The 27,532-nt window shown below is 46.7% G+C and overlaps 1 long non-coding RNA gene across 1 annotated transcript; it reads left to right on the top strand.

The window, feature by feature from the left end:
* The first annotated feature begins 5,007 nt into the window (after positions 1-5,007).
* LOC121837412 lies at positions 5,008-11,040 on the top strand. The gene is made up of 3 exons (XR_006078158.1): positions 5,008-5,083; positions 8,040-8,194; positions 11,004-11,040. It is a non-coding gene; the product is annotated as an uncharacterized LOC121837412 (long non-coding RNA).
* The last annotated feature ends 16,492 nt before the right edge of the window (positions 11,041-27,532 follow it).

Raw genomic sequence — 27,532 nt, 5'->3', positions numbered from 1 at the left:
TAGCCATTCATATAGAAAATCATAATTTTTTTTGCAACACATTCAGATGAACTTCTGATAATTTGAGCTTTCGATAATTTAGACAAAATTCGTGACTTCCTGGTGTTTGAATTAGTGAGTCTACTGTAGGTCACATTCAAATTATTGGTTTAGCTTCTTGGGCTGAATGATATCTGAAACTTTTCCTTTGGCGGTGCATTAAATGTAAAATAGTACAGCAATGTATAGGCTCTAGTTTGCACTGGCACAGGCTTCTGCAAATGAGTCAAACTAGCATTAAAGGGAACCTGAAGTACTTTGTAAGAAATCTGGGTTAGGAGCAGACTTCCATAGCATTTTGGCTCGTTAATTCAGTAATCGCATTAAACATGGGCAAAAGTCAACATAAACTGCAATTATTTTGAAAAATATGTGCAGCAATAATAGCAGGGCATGCACTGAGCCTTTCTTCCGCTTGTAACCTGTCCAAAGCTTGGTGACATCATCGTTGGCATCCCCAAGTCAGCATATTGGCGAGCAAGGGTTAACGGACCCTGCTGATGACGTCACTTTTGGTAGTCTTTATCTCCGTTCTTTCGCTCTGCTTTGCTCGGTGTGCCGCAATGAGCGGGGCAACGCCAAGATTTTAATTAACGAATACGATGCTGCTACTAACAAGATTACCAGAAAACTTTGACTTGATTCGGGATCTCTTTGGCTGGGTCTGTGGTGGCTCATGGACCAAAAAGCGGAGTTTGTGGATAAGGGTCCCAGCGTGTCCCTACTTGGCGACATGTGCCGCTTAGCGTATCCAGTTCAATTCTAGCAGCCAAATATGGTATCCTGGCTACAGCCGTTAGACCAAGGCGTAATTCAAAGGTAGTCTAGATTGTGTTTACCATTTATAAATGTCCAGGCACGCCTGTCATTTAGCCCATCCAGAGGCTTTCGGAGATGGTCACGAGAGCCAGAAGCTTGTCTCGGGCAGCTCACTGTCAGCCACTCTGTCTCTCTGTGCACCGTGACACCTTCATGAGCTCCCACTAAAGAAAAGAAACAATCTGAAAATTGCGATGACTGCAAAGAGAACCAATCAAAACTTCCTAGCAGATGCTATGGTATGGTGTCCGGAATGCGCCTCTGCATTCCTTAGCATTCTATACCACCCATGCATTAAAAGTGGTCTCTAAGCGACAACATTAAATGACGCCACAGTAGCCGGCATGTCCTGCTGTCGGATGAGACAACCCTGGCGGTTGGTTTTACAACTTCTGGCTAAAAATATGAGCTAAAGGCAAGCGACATTGCTCTGGCAACAACCAAAATACTGGCTGCTAAAGCTTCTGTGGACTGTCAAGCTGAGGCACATTCTCTCCCCTATGAAACCATTTCACAAAGCTGCCATAAGGAGCAGCAGTTCATTTAGAGTATAGAAGTTTGTCTTTTTCATACATTTTTAGATGAAATTGTATCTCTGGATTCTCCCAAGACTCTAATTTCCAAGCACAGATTTACATAGGCAGGCTGGCTGAGTTCCTGAGTAGAAAGGTTTATGTGTCACACCACACGTGTCTTTTGCAGACATTCAGAAAAAGGAAGACTGAATTTCCCTGATCGATGGTGATTACACACTAAATATCTTAACGTCCTTGTGGGTGTAAATGGCTTGTCCTATAACTAACACCCATTTGGGTGTAGCAGAACACCCTAAAAAAGGGCGTCTTTCCTAACACCCCTAAAATAGGGTGTTTCATCCTAACGCCCTTAAAGGACGGCGTTATTCTGAACACCCTTAAACTAGGGTGTGATTCCACTGTACATCTTTTTATTAGGGTGCTATGACTGCACAGTACGCCCTCTGAATTTGGTGTATCACCACAAGAAAGGGAAATAAAAAAAGGCGCGATTACCAGCACCCATAAAGTAGGGCGTAATAACCCAAAAGAGTGCACGAAAATATTGACTGCAAATGCCTGGTTCACTTTTTATTTTTAATTCTCAATAGACGATTGCAAGCAGCTCATCTGACCGCAGCCATGTCTCTGATTATGCGGGCAAGTGCGTGCAATTACAAGCGTGCCAAATGGCAAAGCTACGTTCCCGCATACGTCATCAAACTTGGCGAAGGCAAGACTGAAAGAAATAGTTCTCTTTTATCCTCGCAAATCCACCACGACCAAGACGCTTCTAAACCAGTCGCGGTCCGTGCGTGTAAGGTCATGAATTTTTTCAACTGGATATTGTTTCATTCATTTCGTCGTTTACCCTGAGACTGGGGTTTTTTTAGAGGAGCAGAAGTAACAGAAAAAACAGACAGGTCTCAAACTCAGCTACAAGTTTATTTCAACAACCTCCTCTCACATAGTTCGTTCTCGTCGTCATCAACCAATCTCGTTAATTGTTTCATAACCCCTTCAAATTGTAGAGCCGAAGGCCCTAGTTGAATCTCCAACTGTACTTTTCTTGTGACGTTTATGCTTTCATGCACTGGTGACGTGGACAAAACTGGTAGGCTTGCGCAGACGGTAGGACCGGGAGTTCCTTGGGAGGTAAAGGGTACTTCATGTTTGTAAACCGTAAAATGGTCTATTGAAACGGAAGCAGGGAGGCGATGTTCGACAAATGTTTCGTTACTCCTTAAAATAAACGGAAGTGACGGTATCGCGTTTGATTCGTTAGAGGTTCAAATGACGAAAGTTACCTATTTTCGCCGTTTGACCTTCTTACCAATTAAACGCGATATCGTCGCTTCCGTCACTTCCGTTTCTTTTTAGGAGAAACGAAACATTTTTCGAACATAGCCCCCTTGGACTACTATCAGAAGCATGCTTGCAGAGTACTTACAAATAAAACAGCGATCTCATGTAATCCGTGATAGATGCATAATCCGAGTCGGGCAGCACAGAACTATCCACAAACACAATGTCGAGGATGAAGGCGGTCGCTCACATTCAGCAGAAGTTTCGCGGTCGCCGATGGGCACCTCCCAGGCAGCACAAGATATTGTGCCGAGATTGGTCTCAGCATGGTTAAGGTGGCCCCATATGGGCCCAGCTTGACCAGTCTAGAGTCAGCATTCATGATGCCGGCACTAAACTGGCTACATGACGGCAACATTGGCCGTTTCTGCCAGCGTCCAACCAATATTGCGGCATCCCGGCTACATGACGGCTACATGACGGCAACATTGGCCGTTTCTGCCAGCTTACAAAAGATATTGCTGCATCCCGGCTACATGACGGCAACATTGGCCGTTTCTGCCAGCTTCCAAAAGATATTGCTGCATCCTGGCTACATGACGGCAACATTGGCCGTTTCTGCCAGCTTCCAAAAGATATTGCTGCATCCCGGCTACATGACGGCCACATGACGGCAACATTTGCCGTTTCTGCCAGCTTCCAAAATATATTGCTGAAAATATATGAAGTTCTATATCGGGCTCTGTTTTGCAACCACCGAATGACGGCACTGCACCAGCCAAGTCGCGGCAACATCGCCGGGATTCTTCCATATGTACTAGGAATATTTAGACACATAAGCATTTTTGCCTATAAAACCTTAACCATCAGACTTTAAAACCTGAATTGATTGATGTTTCTTTCATCTTCGAGCGCTGCTCTTAGGCGTCCGTTTCTGGCTTGAGCGGCGTTGCCGTCGGCGTAACACATTTTCGTGACGCGCCACAAAAAAGCGTTACACCGACATGTTACGTAACGCGTCATGAAAAAGTGTTACGCGACGCCGACGCGTTACGCGACGCGTCACGAAAAAGTGTTACGCGACGTCGACGCGTCACGAAAAAGCGTTACGTGGAAACCTTACGCGACGCCGAGGCGTCACGAAAAAGCGTTACGCCTACGCGTTACGCGACGCCGAGGCGTCACGAAAAAGCGTTACACTGACGCCGAGGAGTCCTGGAGCGCATCGTCATAACGTCTTTTTGGGACGCCTCGGCCTCGGCGTCGCGTAACGCTTTTTCGTAACACCTTGGCGTCGTGTAAGGCGTCCGCATAACGCTTTTTCGTGACGCGTCGGCGTGATGCTTCTTCGTGACGCCTCGGCGTCGCGTAACACTTTTCTGTGACGCGTCGCCGTAACGCTTGTTTCTGATACCTCGGCGTCGTGTAACGCGTCGGCATAACGCTTTTTCGTGATGCGTCGGCGTAGCGCTTTTTCGTGACACGTCAGCGTCGCGTAACGCTTTTTCGTCACGGCTTTGCGTCGCGTAACGAAAAAGCGTTACGCCGACGGCGACCGCAACGGTAGCCGTAACGCGTCGGCGTGACGCGTCGCCGTCGGCGTAACCGCGCGGTGCATTATGGGAAACGTGCCATAATGCACCGCGGTGCCGCGCGTGTTGCATTATGGGACGCCTCCCACAATGCACCAAGCGAGAGGGAGGAGGAGGAGAAGGGGGAGGAGGGAGGAGGAGGAGGGACAAGGATGAAAAAGAGGCAGGAGGAAGAGGGCTCCCCCCTGACAGCTCCCCCCGCCTCCCCTCTACCTACGTCACTGGTGTATGAAAATCTCAAAATAACCCGCTGTTACTGAGCCCCGCAACTCGACCAAAGCTTCAGACAAAAAAAAAAAAAGTACAACTAATTTTTAAGCAAAACATGAAAACTCAAAACAAATATCCAATAATTAATTAAGATATTGCATATCCTCACATATAAAAAAAATCAAGTTAAATTAAGATGTCGAACACCCTGTTCCTTTTTTTTTTCTTTTTTGCACATAAGTTGACGCAAATTTCAGTCAGCAAACAAAGGTTATCATGGAACGCATAGCGGGAGAAGAAGCTGGGACATTATCTCTGCTCGCCCAAAAAATTGACTTCAAACTGCGTAGAGAACAAGATAACTCCAGTAATGGCTGGCCACGGTAGCGACACCGGCCACCGAAATATAAACTGCAGTAGGGTTGGGTCGAAACCGAAACTATATGCCGCAGTCGTACACTTGTTTGATCCAAAGCCACAGCCAATCCAAAGTCTAATCCAAAGCCACAAGCAGCTTCTGGAGTCTGGATTCTTTTCCGTCCCGTCCGTGCATACAAAGGCCTGTTTGAACCTTCAACGTGCGTGGGTCAAATGATTGTTTAGGTAAGTTTTCTCGATTTCATATTCATAATGCATGCCCGAAGAGTATCATCTACATGTGCTGGATGATATTCCGAGCACCGTAGTTTACGTTGCCACCGTAATTCGGATGATATTTAACTTTTTTCGATGCTTGAGCGGTCTCCGCGATATTGTGTCGCGTCGCAGTTCTGAGGGATGCTGGCTGCCTTCGGGAAACGATCGCTATCTCTCGTGGAGGCTGTTCGTTCAAGCCTTGCGTAAATGCTAGCCGCTATCTTGAGAATCCCGTGAATGTTCTGCGATACCGGAGCACTGCAGAGACGCTGATCAGATTGTTTCGAAAGTTCGCGTTGCTATCGGCGAGCCCTTCGGACACGCTGCAAGTGTCAGGCGCGCTAAACTGAGCTGTGCTGTCAAACGCTTAGATACGGATCTTAGAACGAACGCCTTGAATGTGTTCGGGACGGCGACACGCGTGAAGAATTGGATGGTTTTTACTTTGACGTGTCGTCTCGTCCTTTCTCACGCTTGCGACAGCGTATCTCGGTCAGCGCGCGCTGGCTTTTTGAGCTGCGTCCAGCGGGATGGCGCGGTTTGAGTGCTGGCGTTTAGCGGGTTTCAGCGGGTTGTTAGAACACGCTCCAAGCTGGGCGTCGTCGTAGCGCTCGCGTACGGCGTGTGCCCCGCGCCGGCCTGCTCTGCGTGTCGTCGGTGTTCAGGCGCGCGGGCCTAGAGTTGCTTAAAAGTGTTGACAGGACCCTGTTAAACTCGTCACTTCCGTTGTTTTTTCCCTTACGGGCCCTGCATATATGTCTAGCCTTGCGAGCCACCCAGAGTACTACTACTGTAGCTAATGAAGATTATTATTGTTTGCCTTAATGGCGTTTTAGTTTACCCCGGTCATATTCGTGACTTCTAGAACTCGGGGGTGCACACGTACTTTACATGGCTGAGGAAAGAGATTATATGTAAGCAGTGATAGAGTGCAGGCGAGCTGCTAATTAATCGACATCTTGTAAACCCTGAGATGTTCTTTCGTTTTTTTAACATTCCCCATATCAGGGTTTACAAGATATAGGTTATACGATTTGATTAAAATGCTCAAGAAAGTTGCAGTGTAAAAATCGCACACCTGGCAGGTGCCCTCGCTTGTATAGTGGACAGCTTGCAATGAAAACCCGGTTGGTACGCCCATGCCAGGGACTTTTCAAGCATTCTTTCATCTAGTAGTATTGAAAATGTTCAGAAGAAGTGTATAGTCTTGTGCTGAGGTCATGGGGGCAGTGGCATAGGAAAGGGGGTTCTTTTTTTTAATAATATCGTTTACTGGAAATGACTGATTTTCCTGCAGCCCCCCCCCCCCCCTTTTCCTATGCCACTGCCCCCATCACCTAAGCACAAGACAATACACGTCAGAAATTGCACGCTGCTCTAGTTTCTTTTCTTTTTTTTCTTTCATCAATAAAAATATTTAACCCTACCAAAAAAATTATCGCCAGAACTTTTCTTCTTTTCTTTCCTTTTTTTTTTTGGGGGGGGGGGAGGGGTGAGGTGATGTGTTTGGGATTCTCTAAGTTTTGGAGTGGGTACAAGATACCCACCCCTTTCCCCTAACCCCTCCCTCCCCCTGCGACAAACACATACATTGATCGCCTGTGTCCCCGTGGCGTGTGTACCGTTTAATCTGAAGTGCACCACCCAATGCTAATTAATTTTGTTTTAATAGAAGCAAAAACATTTGCTTGAAATTATTATAATTCTGAAACCAGAACCACCAATATTTTTATAAACTCGTCGAGGATCAAAGCCAGTGTCATTCACAACACAAAGTTGAAAACTTCTAAACCACTCTGTTCATAGCACAACAAAATCGCACCACACGCGAAGTGCAGATAAATAAAATCCAACACACTCAACGGCTTCGTGCCAACGCCTTCGTACCCTAATCTCCTAGTACCCCCGTACAGCGTCCGCGCCTCCGCACGTAGTCCGCACTCACACTAGAGTCTACTCACACACTGAGTGCGGATAAGAATCCAACACAATCCGCACTCGCAGTGCGGATAAGAATCCAAAATTATTCACACTCGGAGTGCGGATTAGAATCCACCACTATCCAGACTCGGTGTGCGAATAGGGACAGCCACAAGCCAACTCGCACACCTGCCAGGCGCTCTCGCTTGTACAGTGGAGACACATTCAAATCAAGGAGATCCAGCTTTGAATGTGAAGGCTTCCTACTTCAACTTTTAAATACTTGAGGTGCTGTTAAAGTTGAAGGGACTCTCCTAAAGCATTTTTGGAACCATGTCCAAAACCCAGTGCTAGGTGCAATTTTAGTCTAAAAGGCTGGTCCACACTGTTGTTACCCGCTACGACTGAGTCTGACAAAACCAGTCTTCAAGCCTCTTGTGACAGCTTATGATCGTGCTCCGCAGCAGCAATGTTATTCGTAAGCAACTTAAAACCCTGTTTTGTTCAACTTGGTCATAGTCGGTTGCAACAGTGTGAACCAGCTTTAACACCTTAGGTGAATGTAATCAACAGTAGCTTCAGGATAAACTCGCGCATTGTACTACCCCAAAGTATTTTGACAACATTTCCGGTGTTGATTCTTGATTTCTATCCCAGCACTACAGAACACGTCAAAAGGGTTGTTGATTGCTGTGCATGTGCCTATCAAGTGAGCTGTGTTATTTCTAGGTTGTGTTTAATTTGTTTTGAAGTTCCTTGTATCTTTTAAGGCATCGGTAGGTATCTAAGCTCCACATGAACGCTGTTCTTAATACAATTACTTCATGCAGAAGTTAATTTTTCTTATTTTTTTGAGTTTAATGGTGGTGTTGTCATGGTCTTTGCACTGTCGACGACAAGAGAAGTGTCATGTTGCACTTGTTCTTTTGTTGATCCGTGAAGCAATTTCTCGTTTCTTTTTTGTTCCAGAATGTCAGTCTGAGTCTTATTCATGATGTTGCAGGAAGTCTGTATGATGACGAAAAAACTGCAGGTGACTAGAAGCTGACGATGAGCTGCCAGTCCGGATGGCAGCTAGCAACACGGCAAGGGCCTGCAGGCGCAGCAGCCCTCCCCCCGTTCCTCTACTGCCGTTGGAGACAGGATGCTTTGTAAAAGGTGAAACAGGGCCCTTGCACTGCTTCCACAGCGCCCTGCTGGATTTATCTCACATTTTGATTTTCAAAACAAACAACATTACAAACTGTAAAATACCAAACAAACGCCCACTCTAAATTGGAGATAATAATAGAGAGCTGGGGGTTGAGCACTTGGTAGGTACGATAGTTGGTAAGTGTTCATGGTCCCTTGCTTGGTCTGTGCACGGAATTACGAATAGCTGCATTTGCGGAGCTAGTTAATCATGCAAACACAAAAAAACAAAGCGTGACCTTTTTTTTTTTTTTTATACAAAGAAGCATTCTGAAAAGTGTTCGATTAGCATTGGCTGTTACTAAAGCCTTCAATTTACTTTTCTGAGTTAGAACAAAAGAGCAACCCATCTTTTCTTGTACACCACTTTCTGTGGCAATAAAAAGAAAGCTAGAGAAGGGGAGGGGGGGCGGCAGGTGCAAATGGCTCTGTGTTAGCGCACCACGTAGTTCATAACTTCTTTTGGTCTCGGTTTGAGTTAGGGTTTTGGCATGTCAACCACGCAGTTGCTAGAGTGCATCTTTTTTGTACGGCGATTGCAGTTGAGGGAGTTGAATTGGGATTGCCGAGCATGGCAGGCAAATTCACATCTCTTTACTTTCGGGTTACCCTGCACTGCCCGAAGGCATTATTGCAGGGGGGGTGAGGGGAGGGGAGGTATGTAGTCAGTCGTGATGGTAGAAATACGCCCGTGCATATGTACCAAAAAAAAAAAGAAATGCAGGCACACAGGTAAACACATTCAAAAACAAAAGCGAGCCCAGAATAACATGAAAGCCACATTGGTTGCTCACATTCTTTAGTCGGTGACAGGTCAATAAGGAAGTGGAAGCTGCTCCCACCTTTTTCCACTATAGCAGACTGAACTTTGGAGAGGAGGCGCCCTCCTTTCCAGCATTTGCTCTGCTAAAGGCGAAAGAGGTGGGAGGAGCTTTCACTTCATTCTTGACCTGTCACCGACTATAGGTACCTGCCAACGTTCCATGTATTTGGACGTAAGCCGACACTTTGACCAGTAGGATGAGTGGGCTGTTGTATATTGGGTGTATCAAGGAGCGGCCAGGCTCTTTAAATCGACTGCGAAATTCGGTTTCTTAATCTATCGCTCTACGACTTTGTGCAGTGTTGCTCAGGGATGGTGCATTTTTTCTTGTAAAATTTGCAAAGAGCGAACTTACCTGAGGAAAAAGTAAAGAAAGAAAAAGGCTTAGCTCCTATGGCAATGCGAAGAAGCCAAAGGTCTTCAAACAATATGGCGCCGTTTCACTAGAGAGACAAAAAATGGCGCAAGGGGTCACGACGCCAACTGTGCCAACGTACGAGCATACGGCGCCGAAAGTTGGTGTCTTTAGCAGGCAATCTTTTCGACTCAAAAATGGCACAAGCTTTTCTGATATCAGTTGCCAATGCATTATATTATTATCCTTACTTATAAAACATATTGAATGGTCACATAATCGGTTAGAAAAGTGCTTTGTTGGGATATTTGACTGTTTTTTTCGGAGTACCGTTGTCATCTGCTTTGCAGTTCCTTGTTGTTACCGCGCCTGTTTTTGTTTCTGCGACTGTCGCCGCCTGCGGAATGCACTCTACTTTTGAGTTGAAAAGATTGTCTGCTAAAGACGCCAGCTTTCGGTGCCGTATGCTCGTTCGTTGGCGCAGTTGGCATTGTGGCCGCTTGCGCCATCTCTTGTCTCCCGTGCGAAATGGTGCCGTATTGTTTGAAAACCTTTGCCTTCGCCGCATTTCCATAGGAGCTAAGCCTTTTTCTTTCTTTACTTTTTCCTCAGGTGAGTTTGCTCTTTGCAAATTTTACAAAAAAGTGCACCATCTGTGGGCAGCGGTGCACAAGTCATAGCGCGATAGGTTAAGAAACCGAATTTTCCGGTCAATTTAAAGAGCCTGGCCACTCCTTGATACACCCAGTAGTTACCACATGTGTGCAGGTCACTCATGCAGTTGTTAATGACCATTGGTACCCAACGCAACCTCGTGCAGGGTGTCTATGAACTGGAAAAATGGTAATTTTGAGGAAGTTGGCGATTGCAAAAGCCTGAAGATTTCCACCCTAATCACCATCGATCAGGGATATTCAGCCTTCCTTTGTCTGACTCCAGCAAAAGACACGTGTGGTGTGACACATAAACCTTCCTACTCAGGAACTCAGCCAGCTTGCCAATGTAAATCTCTGCTTGGAAACTATAGAGTCTTGGGAGAATCCAGAGATACAATTTAATCTCGAAATGTATGAAAAACACAAACTTCTGTACTCTAAATGAAGTGCTGCTGCTTATGGCAGTGCTGCTTATGGCAGATTTGTAGAATGGTTTCATAGTGCGACAGGTTGGCTCTAGAGCTACCCATTTGCTCCTGAATGGACTGTCCATAGGATTTTTTTACAGGCTGTGAACATCATGGTTATTGAAGTAGTTTATGCTGCAGGGAAGAGAATATCCCTCAGCTTGACAGTCCACAGAAGCTTTAGCAGCCAGGATTTTGGACGTTGCGAGAGCAATGACGTTTGCCTTTAGCTCATATTTTTTGCCAGAAGTTGTCAACCAACCGCCAGGGTTGTCTCATCCGACAGCAGGACATGCCGGCTACTGTGGCGTCATTTAATGCTGTCGCTTAGTGACCACCTTTAATGAGTGGGTGGTATAGAATGCTAGAACGCAGAGGTGCATTCCAGACACCATGCTGTAGCATCTGCTGTTGGGATGTTCTGATTGGTTCTCATTGCAGTCATTACAATTTTCAGATTGTTTCTTTCCTTCAGTGGGAGCTCATGAAGGTGGCACTGTGCACAGAGGGACAGAGTGGCTGACAGTGAGCTGCCCAAGACAACCTGCTGGCTCTCGTGATCATCTCCGAAAGCCTCTGGATGGGCTAATTGACAGGCATGCCTGGACATTTATAAACGGTAAACACAATGTGGACTACCTTTGAATTACGCGTTGGTCTAACTGCTGTTGCCAGGATACCGTGTTTGGCTGCTAGAATTGAACTGGATATGCTAAGCGGCACATGTTGCCAAGTGGGACACGCTGGGACGCTTATCCACAAACTGCGCTTCCCAGTCTATGAGCCACCAAAGACCCAGCCAAAGAGATCCCGAGTCAAGTCAAAGTTTTCTGTTAATCTTGCTAGTAGCAGCGTCGTAGTCTTTAATTAAAATGTCGGCGTTGCCCCGCTCATTGCGGCACACCGAGCAAAGCAGAGCGAAAGAACGGAGATAAAGACTACCAAAAGTGACGTCATTAGCAGGGTCCGACAACCCTTGCTTGCCAATAGGCTGACTTGGGGATGCCAACGATGATGTCACGAAGCTTTGGACAGGTTACATCTGGAAGAAAGGCTCAGTGCATGCCCTGCTATAATTGCTGCACATATTCAAAATAAATGCAGTTTACGTTGACTTTTGCCCAAGTTTAGTGCGATTACTGAATTAACGAGCCAAAATGCTATGTAAGTCTGCTCCTAACTCAGATTTCTTACAAAGTTCTTCAAGCTCCCTTTAATGCTAGTTTGACTTGTTTGCACAAGCCTGTGCCAGTGCACAAACTAGAGCCTATACATTGCTGTACTGTTTTACATTTAATGCACTGCCAAAGGAAAAGGTTCAGATACAATTAAGCCCAAGCAGCTAAACCATTAATATGAATGTGACATACAGGAGACTCTCATTATTTCAAACTCCAGGAAGCCATAAATTTTGCATGAATTATCAAAAGCTCAAATTATCAGAAGTTCATCTAAATATGTTGCAAGATAAATTATGATTTTCTGTATGGATGGCTACACATACAAAACAGATATTTCATGATTTCCTCTGCTGCTCTGCTGGGCATGTTCCAGAGCATTTTCACAAATTCGTATGTGGCCAACCAGCAGCCGCGCATAATATCCTGGCAGTGGTTGTGAGAAACAAAATTAATGAGCTCGTCGGAGTAACTCTTGGGGACTGGGGTGCAGTGATGTTTGGTCGTGGTCATACAAAATCACGGTGGAAGATGTAGAAAATATAAAAAAACGTGCTCAACCAGCTGAACAATTGACGTAATCCGTACACCAGGCGTCGAAGCGGTCAGACTCCATTTGAGCAAAACAGAAATCAAGCGGAACATTAGTTTCCTACATCTACTTGCATAACCATAATCGAAACAGTGCGTGCACCATACTTTCAACCATGGAGAGTTACTACATTTAACTCCAATGCGCTTATCAAAACCGTTTCTCGCTACCATAGCTAGGGGATTATTTTCAGCTTCTGGTTGGCCAAGAGAGATTGTCGAACCCTCTATCTGCGTCTGATGCAGGCCTTGGCTCTGCTTGCTCCTTTCATATACCAAGATCTATATGTACGGCTCTGCTCTGCTTTAGCCCTGTAGAGTGTGCTTTTTACTGAGCACCAGTGCACCGCAGGAAAACAAAGCCTGTGAAAGCAAGCTTCACAGGTGCTGCTTCTCCGCAGTGCACCGGTGCTCGGAAAGAAGTGAGCTCAACAGGGCCGCGAGAACAAAAAGTATGAATTACACGAAAACGTCGTTCAAATTAAGCGTCTAATGAATACATTGAAAACGTAGCGGGACAGCCCAAGTTTTGAAATTTGTTTGACTTAACCAGAGGTATTAAATCTCCCGAGTTTGAATTATCCCGAGCCTACTGTATAGACCGTTTTATTGTTTGTATCGCCATTTTGAGAGCGAGAGAGAAAAGGGGGAAGGGCTACCGGCGCTTTCCCCCTTTCTGATTGTGTAGAAAGAGTGAAAGCCCCGGATGGAGAAGCTTGGCCGGTGTTGGGCGTCTGCAAAGCCCCAACTTCGTTCGCGCTTTCTTTTACGTTTCAAACTCCCAAACTTAATTAGAGCCATGGTCTTCGATGGCGGCAGTCCCCCGGTCATCGGGACACCATTGCTGGGTGATAGGGTGCACGAATAACGACAGAAAGCGTCGAATACTGTCCGAGGACCTATGTAGCTTGCATGGAATCCGGCAAGGCAAGTACGGCTGGAATGTTTTTAAGCTCCATTGCTTTCCGCATGACTGAAAATGATGAACCGTTTATACATTTTTGCTTGCAATGGGCCTATTTCAACGTAGCCGTGCTACACATCGTCCTGCAGTGCTGTTTTTATCTTCGTGTCCCTGTTCTCATATCTCCTTGTGAATGAACGACGAATACGCTCTAGATGTACTTTTATCGAACCGCAGAAAGCCTCGAAGCAGCCACGAATTATTTTACTATTTGATGCAATATGTTGAGTACTCACCTCCAATTTCTATCGCTGGCACTTTCGCTGCCGCTGTTCCCCCCGTCGCCACACTGGTGGATGCCATGACTCAAACAAAGAAACGTGCACACTGGGCTCGAAAACGCAGATTGCAACACACGAGACGTCACTGCAGCGACTATCAAGCGCCTGAAAGCGCCTTAGTCAACAGAAACAACCCACCAGCGGCACGTCAAGGAGCGCTTTTGCCGGCTGTCTGGTATCGCGCAGGAGATCGCGATAAAAAAACAAACAAACAAACAATAGAACTATGTTTTCAACAATTTCCAGCCTCACCCGGCAGCGGAAATGAGCCTTCAACTAGGTATTGTAGATGATGAAATCGAGTCAGTCAGCACTGCAAATTATCACTATTAAGTTATGAAATTTTACAAGCTGAAACAGCAGTTATCATGAGAAAACTCGCACGCACATTGCGCGCGTACCCCATGTTCATCGGCTGTACAGCGTTTGGTTCGCGCTCCATTCACGAAATGTTCCGAGCGAAGTCGAGAGGATGGCGTTGAGGAAACGCCTTTTCGGTTTACGGATGCAATTTACTGCCGCCGGAGTCAGGGGTCATGTGGAAAGCGATAGAGCTCAAAGACATTGCGGCCGCTCTCGCCTTACCTGGTTCCTTGCAAGCTACATATGTCCTCGGACAGTATTCTATGCTTTGTTTTTATTCCTGCACCCTATGACCCAGCAATTGTGTCCCCATGACCGGGGGGCTGTTGCCATCCAAGCCTCTGGCTCTAATTAAGTTTGCGAGTTTAAAACAAGAAAGAAAGCGCGAACGAAGTTAGGGCACAGCAGCCACCCAACACCGGCGAAGCCTCTCATCCGGGACTTTCACTCTTTCTACACAATCAGAAAGGGGGAAAGTGCCGGTAGCCCTTACCCCTTTTCTCTCTCGCCCTCTTTCAGTAAAACGGTCTATACTCTAAAGGAGATATGGCTCACTTGATTGTGCTAAATATCACTGAATGGTTATGCAAATTTTAATTTGCTAGTTTTATTTCTCAAGCACTTGTTGTGTTGGGTATTCAAATCAATGTAAATTCTTACTTTGGTTCAATTTATGGGAGGTTTGTTTTATATATCATGTGCAGTAGAAAGGTGTGGAGCTGGGCTAGGTAGTAAACACGTTGCTTGCTGATGTTAACCATGTATGTCATATACAGCTTGTTGTGATTGTGTATTGATTTCGAATCCTCTTCTGCTCTTTATTTCAGGCTGCTCTTATATGCACCATGAAGATATCGAAGAGGTCTCCAATTGAAGGACAACTATAAGCACAAGCATGGAGGGGCATCTAGATGGCGAGCGCAAGGACAACTGTAATGTAAAATTTCTCCTAACTTAAAGCAAGGCATGCCTTCTTCCAATAAAGGCATTGTGGCAAAACTTCTTAATTGGTTCGTTTGTTCAGCTGTCATCTCTACGAACAGCTGATCTCACACAAACAAAATCCTAGCAATGAGTAGTAGAGGTTGTGTGCTCTTTTTCTTGTTGAACTCTTGTTGTTTTGTGGAAGGATAAAAAATTATACAAGTTAGTATATTGAATGACAGAGCCTATGAACTCTCCATACCAATCCATACCTCAAAAGTGTCATGTGACTTCGGCTTGCTTGAACATGGAAACTGTTTGCACTAAATAACGGAGCACTAGACCTTTCCGTCTTCTTGAAGTCCATAGCCACGAGCCATCTGCACCAATCCTGCACCTCCGATACGTCAGGTGACACCCCTGGCAAAGGTATAGCCCTTCCAGGGGAGTCGCCTGATGTATCGGAGGTGCGGGTGGTACGGATGGCTCGTAACTTTGGCCTTATCTAAGGCCGAAAGGTATAGTGCTTCATTATTTAGTGCCGACAGCTTTCATAATTCCTACGGATAGCCCTCCGTAGTTAGCTACAGGCATTCCGTCATTTTACGGAATTATATGCCTTGTTTTTACGGACTGTCCAGTTTCTAGATTACAGGAAATCTTGCCAACAATATAAAACCAGCAACTTTTACCAATAAAATGGGAAAACGGATAGCTGTCTGTTAAGTGGAATATAGACGTTCCGTCATTTTACAAAATTATATGCCTTGTTTTTAACAGACTGTTCAGTTTCTAGATTACGGGAAACCATAGTGGCACTATGGAACCCGGAACTTTTACCCATAAAATTGAGTGAAATTTTTTTGCAGTGCTCCCATACCCCTTGTCCAAGTCGAAGATGCTCAGACATCTCCGATTCCCTCTAAAATGAAGCATCCGTTTCCATTAAAAATAAAGAGTTTCAGATTTGATGTCGTAGTACGTCATTCGCATTCTTACGTATTTTAAGAAGACATTTAAATCCCAAAATGGTTCAACGATAACGACCTCAAAACATTTTGAAAGACGGCTGTAAAACGGTTTCAGAAGACGGCCGAAAAACGGTTGACGACATCGGTCACAAAACGGTTGGCGATATCGGTCTCAAAACTTTCCCCGTTATCGGTTCAAGTTATTGGACCGATCTGGAGCCGGGGTGCAAATCATTATTGGACCGTTATTTCCTAAAACTCTGACCGACATTTGTCCGTTATTGGTCCAATATCTTTGTGCTGCCTGGGCTCTCTGTCATGACAGATGCGTAATCCGATTCGGGCAGCACAAAACAACGCAAACACAATGCCGAGGTTGAAGGCGGTCGATCACATTCAACGGAAGTCTTGCGGCCGCCGATGAGCAGCTCTTTGTCGAAACGCGTCCAACAAGTACAGCACAATAATTCCATGGACTCCGACGAAATAAACGACCATTTCCGAAAAGTTGTCATGGACGTATTCCGGTCGTTTACGACGAAAAATCACGGCCGCGACTGAAACGCACGAAAAACAGGAATACACTGTCGGGCGCCCCCCTTTTTGTAAACCGGACCTACGTGGCCCCTACAGCTCACCATAACTTGGCATACGGCAAAGACTACGGCCCAGTAGCCCATCAGCGCGTCAGAGCGAGTCACGTGACAAATTTTCGTCCCAGCGTCCTTGTCCTACGGAGAGTGGTCACGTGTTTCGCGCCGCCCCTCTGATTTGCTAGAAGCGGCCTTCGCACTCGCTCACAGCAACACAAAGACACAAAAGAAGGTTTCGAGGCTTATCAGAAGACGAGGTCAAAGAGGGTTGGACAAAGCAGCTAATCTCCCTTTGCTGCTTTATTTTGCCACCTGCCCTGCCCAGGGAAGGTCGCGAAATCACTCGTCAGGACTTGCTTTGCGTAGCACAACCTTGAGCGTCTAAAACTGCTACTCCTGTAGACGCGCATGCTCTGGTGCAGACCGCGAGATTACAAAATAAATACGGAAAAAGTGAAAGCCGTTTACAACTCCCTGTAACACCGAATTAGAGCACAGCTCTTGAGGAGGAGGAGGGAAGGGTACTGGGGGGGTGACGTGACCTGGGGGGGGGGGGTCACGTTACCTTGGGGCGTCACGTGACCTTGGGGGTCACGTGACGATGCCGATGATGTCATCAGTGACGTCACTGATGACGTCATCAGTGACAATGAGGATGCGGACTCCGATGACGTCATCAGCGAGGATGACGATGACGATGCGGATGTCGGTGCCGTCATCAGTGCCGTCACTGATGACGTCATCAGTGATGATGACGATGACGATACGGATGCCGGTGAGGTCATCAGTGACGTCACTGATGATGTCATCAGTGATGATGACGATGCGGATGCCGGTGACGTCACCAGTGACGATGACGTCATCAGGGAGGTCATGTGACCTCGGCGGGGGGGTCACGTGACTCTGGGGGTGGTCACGTGACCTCAGGGGGTGCCACGTGACTTCGGGGGAGGGCGGTCACGTGACCTCGGGGGGTCACGGGACCCTGGGGGAGGGGTCACGTGACCTCTGGGGGTCACGTGACCTTAGGATGACCTTGGGGTGACCTTGGTTATGCCGACGGCGACGCCGACGCCGACGCCGCTGCAGCTGGGAACGGGCCCCTAAGAGCTGCGCTCTAAAACAAATTTGAACGCCGTCGAAGACGCGGTTCCACGTGTACCAAAGAGAAACCAGAAAAAAAAAAGCGTCGGGAAGCTACTCCTAACCAGAGAGACGGCTGCCGAACGTTTACCTTCAAGCTAGATATTTTGGTGTCATTACGCAGAGATAAGAGTCGCGTCCCTGGTGGTGTCATTAATCCGGCACTTTCGATTGTTCGATTGTATAGCGACATCGTTTCTTCGGAGCTACACTCCCAAATAAAGTCTCATGGCGAATTCCATTGTCGTTTTGGAGCGCGCCGGGATCGACTTTTCTGGAGCCAGCGTATTTCACGGGCGATCGGGATCGAGACCGACGTGTTTCACTGGTCGTTTTGGATTAGCTCCCGCTCCAGATCTCGATCTGGATCCGAGAAAAGTCGCTCCCACGGTTTCGGCGGATTCAACCGGAAGCCAGCGCCAGGCCAGCCCTCGGCGCATACACGTGACTTCCTTTCTCGTGGGGCATCTCGCCTGATCTTGCCTCAGAAGAAGAAGAAGCACGTCGCGGGCTGGGCTCCTAGATTGTCTCAACATCAGAAGAATTCGTAAAGGCCGCTGGCTTACCCCTTGGCTCGACAGCCAATTCGTTTTCCAGGAAGAAGAAGAGAAGGTATATGCCGCGCTACGGGCATTCCGGCAATCTTTGCTGGAAGCGCCTGAGCCATTCCTGCCGCTCGTGCGTCGAACACGTGTTAGCGCCGGGATTGCGAGAACGTCTTCGAAATGGCCGCGGCGGTCGCGGAAAGGGGATTCCCGGGCAGTTGAATGACGGGAAGGCATCCGCCGATCCCGGAGCAGTGGTCGTGTTCCACTGGGGATCCGTAGGCGGCGCTACGCCGTTCGGATCGTGTGCTCCAGTCCGGATCTGGTCAACTGATCCCGGCGCGCTCCAACATGCCCTGTGGAATTCGCCATCAGTGAATGTGCTATTGGCGACGTGCGCGACCGAAAGCGTCGCTGTGGTCGGCCTTCCACGATTGGCCGAAAACTGACTATGGCGTCAGAAAATGATTTATCATCGACGGAAATAAGAGGAATGAAAGAACTTGAATTTTGACGGTGTTGGCAGTGTTCCTTTGAGAGCGCAATGATTTCAAGCTTCCACCATGCTATTTACAAACACCATCGAACTTGTTGTTTGCAAGGTAATGACGTCACAAGGGGGAACCGTAGGAGGGCGCCAATAAAGCATCTCGCCGCTAATAAGTAGCGCGAAACCCAGTCTGTGAGTTTGTAATATCCGAAATGAGGGCGCCACAGTTTTTTCAAGTCTTCAGCTTAAAATGTCTTTCTCGGGTTAAAACTAAGCAGATTCTATTTCGCTTAATCTTGCTTTGTTTTGTTTTTTAACGTCGGATTTTAGGCAGTCAAGAAATAGAAATACCTCGCTGGCATAGCCGATTCACGCAGGACACTCTTCACAGTCAACCAAAGACGGCGCCACGTACGGTATGTCTGGATAGCGTCGGCGCGACCCATCCCATTTGTCACAGATATTGGCGAGACAAAAATAATATCGGCACAATCTTTGCGATTTAATTCCATAACAGCGCAATACTGTGTGCTGCCTAGGTTGTATATTTACACGTCTTCGTTCATTTTTTTTTTTTTTTGCGAGCGGAGATGATTTTTTTTTGTTCAGGTTGAACCGATAAAACTGATTCACGCGCGAAACATAATTTTAGGCTCGTGTCGGACGAAGAGTTCAATAGAAGTTGCAAAATCTATTCTCTAGCACTTCCTAATCATACGCGACTCCGTGTGGCGATTAATTATACTCGATGTTTGTACCGTCGTACATCAACAACAGTTTCACCAAAGCAATACATCTGAACGGCTATGAAATCATGGGTGTATTTGACAGCCTCACCATTACGCCCCTTTCACACCATCTGGATTAAGGGCGCAAAATTCGCCCATACAGCCTTTTTTTTGCACGATTTCAGACACCATCGCTGCAAGTGGAGCGTAAAGAGGGCGTGTAAAGGGTGTAAAACGTCAGCACACCCTTTTTACACCCACCGATATTCAGAAATCGTGTAAAAAGGGTGTTTTTCCTAACCTACACCCTTCTTACGCGCTTTTTACACGATTGTGGGTGTTACAATGCTTAGTGTGTAGGGTGGAAATCTTCATTCACACTTTTCCAATCGCCAACTTCCTCAACATTACCGTTTTTCCAGTTCATAGACACCCTGCACGAGGTTGACTTGGGTACCAATGATCATTAACAACTGCATGAATCACCTGTACACATATGCGGTAACTACTGGGTGTATCAAGGAGCGGCCAGGCTTCTTAGATCGACCGCAAAATTCAGTTCCTTTACCTATCGCGCTACGACTTTGTGCAGCGTTGCCCACAGATGGTGCATTTTTTTTGTAAATTTTGCAAAGAGCGAACTTACGTGAGGATAAAGTTAAGAAAAAAAAAAGGCTTAGCTCCTATGGAAATGCGACAAAGCCAAAGGTCTTCAAACAATATGGCGCCGTTTCGCACGGGACACAAGAGATGGCGGAAGCGGTAGCGATGCCAACTCCGCCAACGAACGAGCATACGGCACCGAAAGCCGTCTTCTTTATCAGACAATCTTTTCGACTCAAAAGCGGAGCCCGTTCACAGGTGGCGACAGTCGCAGAAACATAAACAGGCGCGGTAACAAGGAACAGTAAAGCAGACGACATCAGTACCCCGAAAAAAAAAACAGTCGAAATATCCCAACAAACAATTTTTCTAATCGATTAGGTGTCCATTTAATATATTTTATCAGTAAGGATGATAAAATAATGCATTGGCAACTTATACCAGAAAAGCTCACGCCGCTTTTGAGTCGAAAAGATTGTCTGCTCAAGACGGTCGGCTTTGGGCGCCATATGCTCGTTTGTTGGCGCAGTTGGTGTCGCGACCGCCTGCGCCATCTCTTGTTTCCCGAGCGAAACGGCGCCGTATTGATTAAAGACCTTTGGCGTCGCCGCATTTCCATAAGCCTTTTTCTTTATTTACTTTTTCCTCAGGTAAGCTCGCCCTTTGCAAATTTTACAAAAAACAAAAGCACCATCTGTGGGCAACAATGCTTAAAGTCGTAGCGCGATAGGTTAAGAAACCGAATTTTGCGGTCGATTTAAAGAGCCTGACCACTCCTTAGACACCCACTATACAAAAGCCCAATTCAGTCTGCTGGGTGTCCCAAGGAGCGGCCAGGTTTTTTAAATCGGCCACAAAATTCGGTTTCTTAACCAATTGCGCTACGACTTTTGCAGCGTTGCCCACAGATGGTGCATTTGTTTTGTAAAATTTGCAAAGAGCGAACTTACCTGAGGAAAAAGTAAGGAAAGAAAAAGGCTTAGCTCCTATGGAAACGCAGCGAAGCCACCGGTCTTCGAACAATACGGCGCCGTTTCGCACGAGACAAGAGATGGCACAAGCAGTCGCGACGCCAACTGCCGCCAACGAACGAGCATCCGGCGCCGAGAGCCAGCCGTTTTTACCAGACTATCTTTTCAACTCAAAAGCGGCGCGCGTTCCGCAGGCGGGGACAGTCGCAGAAACAAAAACAGTTGCGGTAACAAGGAGCAGCAAAGCAGACGACATACGTACGACTAAAATAAGTTAAAATAACCCGACAAACCATTTTTTAATCGATTATGTGTCCATTCAATGTTCTATTAGTAAGGATGATAAAACAATGCATTGGCAACTGATTTCAGAAAAGCTCGTGCCGCTTTGGAGTCGAAAAGGTGGTCTGCAAAAGACGCCGGCTCTTGCGCCGGACGCTCGTTCGTTGGCGGCAGTTGGCATTGCGACCGCTTGCGCCATCTCTTGTATCCCGTGCGAAACGGCGCAGCATTGTTTGAAGACCGGTGGCTTCGCTGCGTTTCCATAGGAGCTAGGACTCTTTCTTTCTTTACTTTTCCTCAGGTAACTTCGCTCTTTGCAAATTTTACATGAAAAATGCAAGATCTGTGGGCAACGCTGCACAAAGTCGTAGCGCGATAGTTGAGAAACCAAATTTCTTAGTAGATTTAAAGAGCCTGGCCACTCTATGGGACACCCAGTATTAACAAACAACACCATAAAACCACCGCCAAACACCAAGCGTGTATCAGTGTCGGAGTAAGCGCTCAACCCCCCCTTTTGAAATATTTCAACTCATTAAAAGAGATTAAATTCCTACTCCCCTATATTAAGCAAGCTAAAAAAAATATATGTAGGAGACAGCATGCGCCCTGTCGCTATGGGCGGTTATCTCCACGATTGGCAGAGTGTATTGGGATAGAACTGGTAGAGCGGCAAAGCAGGAGAGGGGGATGAGGGGTAGAGAATCGAAAAGAGCTAGAAAGTGATATATTTAGAAACAACTTTTCGTGGCAATGGAGCCAAAGCTAGAGCGCGAAAGCGCGCCGTTTCACTGCACAGCTGAATATAGTTCAACCATAATAATATCCTGGGTGTAACTTAACCAATTAAAAATATATAAAATAGTTCCGTTTAGCTTGGATTTTAAAATGTTAGCATAACGTTAGCCAGAATGTACCAAACCTACAGCATTTTCTTTTTAGCTCTTTTGTGTTTTCTTGGCTTAAGTTTGCCATAGGTTTTCTAGCTCCCTGCCAAACAAAGATGGCGTCCTTATCATGTGCATCTTGGGCATCATCGCTGTTGTGTATTGTCGGTACACTCTGTGAGCTCTCCCTTTGTTAGCCGTGTAGGATTTTCACAGAGTTCGGCAACCAATAAAGGTCAAAACCAACTAAGCACGTGGTGTGTGACATGTACGACAAGTGGGACTGTGGGAACCGGGACTCCCAGTTGTTTCCGTACACCGGTTGATTAGCGAGCAGGGGTGGGGGGGGGGGGGGGGATATGCCCAGGACCTCTGGTTTCTGCACCGCTATCTTTTGCTACACGTGTTCTGAGCTGTTGTGCGCTACCGACCCCCCTCCCCACCCCCTATAGGGCCAGCCATAACAGGGTCAAGAAGTTGACGTAAACACTGGCGCACTTGCAACTAACATTTATTGAAAAAACAATCTCTTAAATAGCCGTGAAAAACGTCAGCTATGACTACAACCGGTGTAGCTCTCTATCAAAAAATTCATATTGTTTTGCCGATAAGGTTAGGGATGTGTCAGCTGTACATTTCGTGCCTTTGGCTTCCATCTCAAACGCCTCGTGTGGCTTTCTAGATATTTTATCTGGGGATCTGGCGAAAAATTTGGTCTCGTCAAATGAAGGGAGCAAGGGCAGCGGCTGCAGTGCCTGGCCGCTGCAGCCACTAACTTTACCCTTGCAAAAGACAAATGCAAAACAAAACACCACAAAAAATGCACAGAATGCATGAAAGGAGTTGTGTACGAAATCCCAATGACATACGGTTCTGTATACATTGGTCAGACAGGTTGATTTTTAAACGATTACGCCCGCGAACATGACACGGCAGCACGAGCAACCCCCATCAGGACATCTGGTAAGGCACTGCAGCCGCTGCCTTTGCTCCCAGTCATTTTTCGACACAAAATTTTTGGCCAGAACCCCAGATGAAGTATCTAGAGAGCTACACGAGGCGTTTGAGATTAAAGCCAAAGGCACCAGGTGTACAAGTGACAGATCCATAACCTTATCCGCAAAAGAATATGAATTTCTTAATAGAGGTCTACATCGGTTGTAGTAATGACTGACGTTTTTCACGGCTATATCAGAGATGTTTTCATTATATGGTAGTTGCGAGTTCGCCAGTGTTTACGTCAACTTCTTGTCCATGTCTATTTTTTCGGCGCTTGTCTCGGATGATGAGATTTGCCACATTTCTTGAATTGACGCTGCCCCTCTGTCTCAGTTTCAAGACAACTAAAATTCTAGGAGATTGACCATGGTAAAATATACCTTGTAAGTCTGACTGAGTGCATCTGTCAGAGTGTTGGCTTACGTCCAGAAACATGGAACGTTGGCAGGTACCTAGAATGAGAGCAACCCATGTGGCTTTTATCTTATTCTGGGCTCGCTTTTGTTTTTGAGTGCGTTTACCTGTGTACTTGCGTTTCTTGTTTTTAGCACTGTAGCAACTGCTGTCCGGACTGGTAGCTCATCGGCAGCTTCTAGTCACCTGTAGTTTTTTCATCATACAGACTTCCTGCAACATCATCAATAAGACCCCTACTGACATTCTGAAAGCAAAAAGAAACCAGAACTTGCTTCACCGATCAACAAAAGAACAAGTGCAACATGACGCCTTTCTTGTCGTCGACAGTGCAAAGACCATGATGACACCACCCTTAAACTCAACCAAATAAGAACAATTAACTTCTCCATAAAGTAATTGTATTAAGAAGAGTGTGCACGTGGAGCTTAGATACCTACTGGTACCTTAAAAAATCCCGGGAACTTCAAAACAAATTAAACACCACCTAAAAATAGCACAGCTCGCTTGATAGGCACATGCACAGCAATCAACAGGCCTTTTGACATGTTCTGTAGTGCTGGGATACAAATCAAGAATCAACACTGGAGATGTGGTCAAAATACTTTAAGGTAGAACAATGCACAAGTTTATCCTGAAGCTACTGTTGATTACATGCACCTAAGAGGTTTCAAAGCTGGTTCCCACTGTTGCAACCGACTATGACCAAGTTGAACAAAACAGAATTTTAAGTTGCTTACGACTAACGTTGCTGCTTCGCAGCACGGTCATAAGCTATCACAAGAGGCTTAAAGACTGGCTTTGTCGGACTCAGCCCTAGCCGGTATCAACAGTGAGGACCAGCCTTTAGAATAAAATTGTACCCAGCATTGGGTCTTCGACACGGTTCCAGAACCTAAAGTATTTAAAAGCTGAAGTAGGGAGCCTACACATTCAAAGCTGGATCTTCTTGATTTGAATGTGTCTCCACTCTACAAATGAGAGCACCTGGCAGGTGTGCGAGTTTCCATTGCAACCTCTCCACTATACAAGCGAAAGCGCCTGCCAGGTCTGCGATTTTCCACTGGAACCTTCGTACCACTACACATTCTATACCAGGTCAGAACATTTTAATCAAGTCATTTAACCTCTTTCCTCAGCCATGTAAACTACGTGTGCACCCCCGGGTTCTAGAAGTCACGAATATGACCGAGGTTAATTAAAACGCCACTAAGGCAAAATCATAATAATTTTTATAAGCGACAGTAATAATACTCTGGGTGGCTCGCAAGGCTAGACATATATGCAGGGGCCCGTAAGGGAGAAAACAACGGAAACGACGAGCTTAACAGGGTCCTGTCAACACTTTTAAGCAACTCTAGGCCCCCGCGCCTCAACACCGACGACACGCGCAACAGGCCGGCGCGGAGCAAACGCCGTACGCGAGCGCTACAACGCCCAGCTAGGAGCGTGTTCTAACAACCCGCTGCAACCCGCTAAACGCCAGCACCCAAACCGCGCCATCCCGCTGGACGCGGCGCAAAAAGCCAGTGCGCGCTGACCAAGAGATACGCTGTCGCTAGCGTGAGAAAAGACGAGACGACACGTCAAAGTAAAAACCATCCAATTCCTCACGGGTGTCGCCGTCCCGAACACATCCAAGGCGTTTAATCTAAGAGCCGTATCTAAGCGTTTGACAGCACAGGTCGGTTTAACGCGGTCGACAGCAACGCGAACTTTCGAAACAATCTGATCAGTGTCCCTGCAGTGCTCCGGTATCGCAGAACATTCACGGGATTCTCAAGATAGCGGCTAGCATTTACGCAAGGTTTCAACGAACAGCCTCGACAAGTGATAGCGATCGTTTGCCTAAAGTCAGCCAAAATTCCTCAGAACTGCGACGCAACACCGCCTCGGGCCAGCAACACGAAATCGCGGAGACCGCTTAAGGGTCGAAAAAAGTTAAATATCATTCGAATTATAGTGGCAACGTGAGCTACGGTGTTCGGATGATCATCCAGCACATGTAGATACTCTTAGGGAATGCGTTATCAATATGAAATTGGCAAAACGTACCTGAAGTTCACCCACGCACGTAGAGAGGCCTTTTTCTACACGGACCATAGAGATCATACATACTAACTCTAGAGGAAAATGTCCGCCATTTTACCATGCATTCTGGCTGCCGCAAGCGGCGGAGTATGCAGGCAGACCCTCGGGGTCCCACATGGTTACCAACTGCCTTCGATTACACAAAAATATCACCAGAGCGGTGTCATGAACTTCAAAAATCCACGAACTTACCGGTGGAAAGATATTCGCGTTCCTTTCAAAGCTTTCTTTTTGCATAGCACGCAGGTGTAATGCCTCCCGTCAACACTAAACTAAACCAGATGACCGGCTTCGGTTATCTAGGTTAGTTTCGTATTTCCGGGCGCGGGTGCCGCGCCCGAAAATACGAAACCGCGCAACTACCAGGTTTGGTAGTTGCGCGGTTTCGTGAAATGCAGCGTAATGAGTATGCTGCTTTTTATAAACCTTAGAATAGTTCAGAATTTAGTTTGCAACGTTAAATTATCACTGTTTATATTGCTGAGAGTTTTCACTCTTCGCGATTACCATTGCGACTGTCGTCCTCCAGCTGGCAACATTGGTTTCTTTCTCTCGTGTTCTGTCCCTCTCTTTCGCGATCTTTCACTCGGGACCCAGGATGTCGGCGCGCGTGATTTGCCACTCCTCCTCACCACCTTTACCCCCCTGGCACGGACGGACAAGAATCCGGAAGCTGCTTGTGGCTTTGGATTGGAACGAAGCAATGGATTGAAATACAACTATCCATAAATATGAGTTTTGAAACGGGGGCTGGGGTCTCAGATGAGTGACGATAAGTATGCCAGCCGGGTATATATGTGTGTACTTTTCAAATAAACTTTAGTTGAGAATGCGCCCTCTCCTGCTGTCTTTCTTTCTGTTCGTGTATTTTTTGGCGCTTTTCCGCCGTACATAAAGTTTCGGTTTCGACCCAACGTGGTCATTAATAGAGTTATCGTGTTCTCTACGCTGTTTGAAATAAATTTTTGGGGCGAGCAGACATAATGTCCCAGCTTCTTCTCCCGTTATACGTTCCACGATAACCTTTGTTTGCTGATTGAAATCTACGTCAACTTATGTGCAAAAAACAAACAATCAGGGTGTTCGACATCTGAAATTAAGTTCATTTTCTTTTATTTGTGAGAACATGCAATTGCTTAATTAATGATTGAATAATTGTTTTAAGTTTTTATGTTTACTTAAAAATTATTCTTTTTGTCTGAAACTTTTGTCGTGTTGTGCGGCTCAGTAAAAGCGGGTTGTTTTGAGATTTTCAAGATTCCTGTACAGCCGACAATACACCAGTGACGTAGGTAGAGGGGAGGCGGGGGAAGCTTTCAGGGGGGAGCCCTCTTCCTCCTGCCTCTTTCTCCTCCTCGTCCCTCCTCCGCCTCCATCCTCCTACCCCACCTCCCCCTCCTCTCTCTCGCTTGGTGCATTATGAGAGACGTCCCACTATCCAACGCGCGCATCACCGCGGTGCATTATGGCACGTTTCCCATAATGCACCGCGCGGTTACGGCGACGCGTCACGTCGACGCGTTACGGCTACCGTTACGGTCGCCGTCGCCGTCGGCGTAACCGTAAGGCGTCGGCGTAACGCTTTTTCGTGACGCGTTGGCGTCGGCGTAGCCGTAACGCGTCGGTGTAACGCTTTTGGGAAGGCGTCGGCGTAACCGTAACACGTCCGCGTAACGCTTTTTCGTGATACGTCGGCGTCATGTAACGCTTTTTCATGACGCGTCGCGTAACGCGTCAGTGTGACGCTTTTTCGTGACGCGTCGGTGTCGCGTAAGGCGTCGGCGTACCGTTTTCTTGAGACGCCTCGGCGTCGCTTTACGCACCGGCGTAACGCTTTTTCGTGACGCTTCGGGGTCGCGTAACGCGTCGGCGTAACGTTTTTTCGTGGCGTGTCACGAAAAAGCGTTATGTCGACGCCTACTGTTACGCCGACGGCGACGCCGCTCAAGCCTGAAACGGGCGGCTAAGAGCTGCGTTCTAAGATGA

Source organism: Ixodes scapularis, unplaced genomic scaffold (genome assembly GCF_016920785.2).
Source record: "Ixodes scapularis isolate PalLabHiFi unplaced genomic scaffold, ASM1692078v2 PGA_scaffold3__209_contigs__length_174095766, whole genome shotgun sequence".
Classification (NCBI taxonomy): Eukaryota; Metazoa; Arthropoda; class Arachnida; order Ixodida; family Ixodidae; genus Ixodes; species Ixodes scapularis.
This window is presented reverse-complemented; position numbering and strand designations above follow the sequence as displayed.